Raw genomic sequence first — 6,000 nt, forward strand, 5'->3', positions numbered from 1 at the left:
ATAGCATAGCGCTACATACAATAAATATTAATATAAATATTTATATTCATGAAATCACAAGTGCAATATAGGTAAACACAGTTTAGCCTTTTGTTAATACAACTGTCGTGTCAGATTTTGAAATTATTCTTTACAGCGAAAGTGATCCCAAGCGTTTGTGTAAATTTATCGATCGCACGATAAAACATTAAGTACACTTAGCATCAGGTAGCTCGGTCACGAAAATCAGAAAAGCAATCAAAATAATAGTTTACCTTTGATGATCTTCGGATGTTTTCACTCAAGAGACTCCCAGTTACACAACAAATGTTCCTTTTGTTCCATAAAGATAATTTTTAGACCCAAAATACCTCCGTTTGTTTGTCGAGTTATATTGATATCTCAAACCCATCACTGATATCTCAACCCCATCAGTGATATCCCAACCCAACACTGATATCCCAACTCGTCACTGATATCTCAACCCCAACACTGATATCCCACCTCGTCACTGATATCTCAACCCCAACACTGATATCCCACCTCGTCACTGATATCTCAACCCTTACACTGACACTGATATCCCAACCCAATCACTGATATCCCAACCCCATCACTGATATCCCAACCCCATAACTGATATCCCAACCCCAACACTGATATCCCAACCCCATCACTCATATCCCAACCCCATCACTGATATCACAACCCCATCACTGATATCACAACCCCATCACTGATATCTCAACCCCATCACTGATATCCCAACCCCATCACTGATATCCCAACCCCATCACTGATATCCCATCCCCATCACTGATATCTCAACCCCATAACTGATATCCCAACCCCATCACTGATATCCCAACCCCATCACTGATATCCCAACCCCCATCAGTGATATCCCAACCCCATCACTGATATCACAACCCCATCAGTGATATCCCAACACCATCACTGATATCCCAACCCTATCAGTGATATCCCAACCCCAACACTGATTTCTCAACCCTATCAGTGATATCCCAACCCTTTCACTGACACTGATATCACAACCCTGTCAGTGATATCCCAACCCCATCACTGATATCCCATCCCCTATCACTGATATCCCAACCCCTATCACTGATATCCCAACCCCTATCAGTGATATCCCAACCCCTATCAGTGATATCCCAACCCCATCACTGATATCCCAACCCTATCAGTGATATCCCAACCCCATCAGTGATATCCCAACTCCATCAGTGATATCCCAACCCTATCACTGATATCCCAACCCACATCAGTGATATCCCAACCCTGACACTGATATCTCAACCCCAATACTGATATCCCACCTCGTCACTGATATCTTAACCCATTCACTGACACTGATATCCCAACTCCCATCAGTGATATCCCAACCCCATCACTGATGTCTCAACCCTATCACTGATGTCTCAACCCTATCACTGATATCCCAACCCAGTCAGCGATATCCCAACCCCATTACTGATGTCTCAACCCTATCACTGATATTCCAACCCGTCAGTGATATCCCAGCCCTGACACTGATATCTCAACCCCAATACTGATATCCCACCTCGTCACTGATATCTCAACCCCAACACTGATATCCCACCTCGTCACTGATATCTCAATCCTTTCACTGACACTGATATCTCAATCCCATCACTGATATCCCAACCCCATCACTGATATCCCAACCCCATCACTCATATCCCAACCCCATCACTGATATCCCAACCCCATCACTGATATCCCAACCCCATCACTGATATCCCAACCCCATCACTGATATCCCAACCCCATCACTGATATCTCAACCCCATAACTGATATCCCAACCCCATCACTGATATCCCAACCCCCGTCAGTGATATCCCAACCCCAACACTGATATCCCAATCCTGTCACTGATATCCCAACCCCATCACTGATATCTCAACCCCATAACTGATATCCCAACTCCAACACTGATATCCCAATCCTGTCACTGATATCCCAACCCCATCACTGATATCCCAACCCCAACACTGATATCCCAATCCTGTCACTGATATCCCAACCCCATCACTGATATCCCAACCCCATCACTGATATCCCAATCCCCGTCAGTGATATCCCAACCCCAACACTGATATCCCAATCCTGTCACTGAAATCCCAATCCAATTACTGATATCCCAACCCCATCAGACAAACTGTTATTCATAGCTCAACGATAGTATAATAATATATATACTTTATATCATACTAATATAAAACCCTGGAGGAACAGTTTTAAAACAATCTGTTTTTAAGCAGATCAGTCTCATTTTTTGTTCATGTCCGCAGCAGTTTTAAAACAATCTGTTTTTAAGCAGGCCAGTCTCATTTTTTGTTCATGTCCGCAGCCTGCGCTTAACCAGAGTACTATTGATCTATGGTCTAACATGAGTCATGTTCTCCTGTAGAGCAGAAAGAGATAGCCTTCATCTTGTACACAGTGCACACAGCGTGTACAGTATAATATTACTGAACTTTCACACAGGGTTGGATTTATTTGGAAGGCAAAAGAGGCAGAAGAATTAACTCACTTTGAAGGCTAGAAAACTCTACTGAAGGTTATTCAATTGAGCCATAGAATTTTAACAACAGAAACCGGTGTCTAAGAGAAAATATTCTTCACTGGGGAAAGGCTGGTGCAACAGGCAGGAAATAAGAGAGATGAGAGAGAAGAGAGATGAGGAGGAGATGAGGAGGAGATTAGGAGGAGGAGATGATAAGGTTGAGGAGTTGAGGAGTTGAGGAGTTGAGGAGGAGGAGGAGGAGGAGGGAGAGAGGAGGAGGAGGAGGAGAGATGAGGAGGAGGGTGAGCTCATGGTCATGGAAGGGAGGAACAAGAGGAGTGCAGGGCGATATTGCTAATGGGAAATAATCCTAGATAATCGTTATTCTGTTGTCCCTGGATCCACAACTCCACCAATCAGTGTACTACTTACTATTCACAGACAAACTAACAGGGGGACACTGACGTAACCATGGCCAAGGCCCAAAATACTCCAGGTACAATGAAAATCTCTATGTAAGACAGTCTCATAGTCTCCAGCACTGACGAGCTTCATCTCCCTCTACCAATTACTGAGCCATCAACTACAGAAAATAACAATTAATTGTTAATGGGAGAGAAATACTAAATATAAACTCATGATCAGCAGACACAAATAAGGACACCCCAATTAGCAGATTCCCAAAAGTCATTATAAAAGGGAAAAAAAGATGAAAATGGAGGCGATCGACCGTTAGTGACAGTGAGTTTGTTGTAGCTGATTATTTGGCTTCCTGTGTGTGCGTGTGTGTGTGTGTGTGTGTGTGTGTGTGTGTGTGTGTGTGTGTGTGTGTGTGTGTGTTTCTGTGTGTGTTTCTGTGTGTGTGTGTGTTTCTGTGTGTGTGTGTTTCTGTGTGTGTGTGTGTGTTTCTGTGTGTGTGTGTGTTTCTGTGTGTGTGTGTGTGTGTGTTTCTGTGTGTGTGTGTGTGTGTGTGTGTGTGTGTGTGTGTGTGTGTGTGTGTGTGTGTGTGTGTGTGTGTGTAGTCAAATGCCCAGCTGCAGTTCACTATTACTGCTGCTGGAATCTCCCCTGCTGTTTAGTAGGCAACCACAATGATTACACACCTGATTAATATGGGGAGATTGGACGTCCTAGGCACACACACACACACACTCGTGCACACACGCACGCACACAGCCTAACACAGACTTCTCAGCATCCCCACCACCACCAACACATACTGCACACACAAACTCACACCCAAACACACACACACACACACAGAAACACACACACAAACAAATACACACCACCTCACACATATCCTAACACAGACACACACAGCATAACACGGACTTCTCTGCATCCCCACCACCACCACCAACACATAATGTACACACAAACTCACACCCAAACACACACACAAACAAACACACACAAACTCACACCCAAACACACACACACACACACAGAAACACACACACAAACAAATACACACCCCCTCACACATATCCTAACACAGACACACACACACAGAAACACACACACAAACAAATACACACCCCCTCACACATTTCCTAACACAGACACACACACACAGAAACACACACAAACAAATACACACCCCCTCACACATATCCCAACACAGACACACACAGCATAACACAGACAATTCTCAAGTCTGAACTGGTACACAGAAGGCTACAATCCTAATTACATAATTTACTTCTAATGTAGGCCTACTACTCCTGAGCTGGGTTACGTTGTGTTGATATGTCACTCTGGTGACGGGAGGATAAACTGACCCGTTTTCAGCCAATAGTTGGCCTAGGCTAAACTAGACAGAGTGCGCTGCCTGTTAGCCAGCTGCACAGAAAGATAGATTGGGACACATTTACAAATGCACTGGTATTTATTTGTTATGTATCGATTGTAGGGCTCTAGCCACTGAATTCTGATAGTTTTTACTTGAAAGAATAAAACCATCAATCATAATATTGTGCAACTGGCACAATACCGCCAATGCAATGGCTGCCTCTCGCCTGGCTCGCTGCCTCAGCAAACTGTCAGGCATTTCTACACAGCTAGCACTCGTCATGGAAATGTGGGCGGTGACAATTTGGGTTCATTCCCTGACAACCCATATATCAAAACTATGAAGCTATGAAGCTCTACTCTGCTATGTTTTTTATTTTTTTGTGAAATCATCTGAATGATGCAGAGGGGGGGACTATGTTTTCTCGCATATTTCATTCAAAAGGCGTCTGAAGAAAACACCCTAAGTGGCAAGCTAACTCTCACTGCCCAGATTTACCAGGCCCTCCAGCTTTCCTGCTGCACTAAACATTAGGATTATCAAGGTAATAGAGCACGTCTCTTTTTACTGATAAACAATCTCTTTATTTGTTTATCTATCTGGGTAGACTGGAGACATGGACCTTTCTAGAAACTAGGGCACCAGGGAGGAGTCATTGATAATAATCTGTTAATGTTTTAAGATATTCACGAGTTGATTTAAAACCCTATGTTAAACCCTTTATTGTGGTTGGCGTCTTGACGGATATGTCCAAAATCGTTTATATCAACATTGAGTACTCTCTAGGGTTTTAGGCTGAGTTTCTGTATAAGCACTTTGTGACATCTGCTAATATAAAAAATACTTTAGTGTAATACGTTCTTATATCACATGTTAAGCATTAACCAGTTAAATTAGACCTTGAACCTTGTAAGAATCCTGGATCTAGCTGTCAGGCAGTTTTTTTATTTTTATAATAGAGATCTCAGAAATGTCGTGTAACTACATAACATTTTGTGTCGTATTATGTTACGGGGTGAAAAGAGTTTTCATGGGCACACAAATGCTAAATATAATATGCACTGCAAAATGGAATGCTTTTAACCGTAAGAGTCACCTTCCCTTGATACTTAAAACCCAAATCAATACTGTAATTAACATGTGTATAACACTTGTTGGATGCGTACTTCTTTTGATTAGTTACGCCTGATATTTTCACACATCATCATCTGATCCAGGAAGGAATGTTTCCTTAATGAGAGCCAAGTGACAAACAGCTGTTGTGATAAAGCATGCGGTACAACAATGGCTCAAGTGCTGGGAAAAAAAGGCTTTCGCGAGGAATGTCCAGAATATTTTGGTGTGTCATATAAAACAGTTGTGCATGGATCCATGTTAAATGTAATATCCCTAGTTAATTGATGTTGATTACCTGCTGTTTTCTGATTGATTCACAGCAAGGTCTTATTAGATTTAACCGAGAAAGCATCAAGGTAATGAGCTAATGTTGTCATATGTTTTTGTGATGGTCACGATAATAATTGCCATTCACATAGAAGTAAATCCTGATCAGTGTAGTCCAGGAAAATAATTTAGAAAAGTGTATGTTGCCATCTTGTCTTCAACTAATGGGGATCAACAACAGAAAAAAAAGGCAAGTCTGCTCTCATTGGTCGAGACAGGTGGGTGTTTAT

Source organism: Oncorhynchus tshawytscha, linkage group LG02 (assembly GCF_018296145.1).
Source record: "Oncorhynchus tshawytscha isolate Ot180627B linkage group LG02, Otsh_v2.0, whole genome shotgun sequence".
NCBI classification, from domain to species: Eukaryota; Metazoa; Chordata; class Actinopteri; order Salmoniformes; family Salmonidae; genus Oncorhynchus; species Oncorhynchus tshawytscha.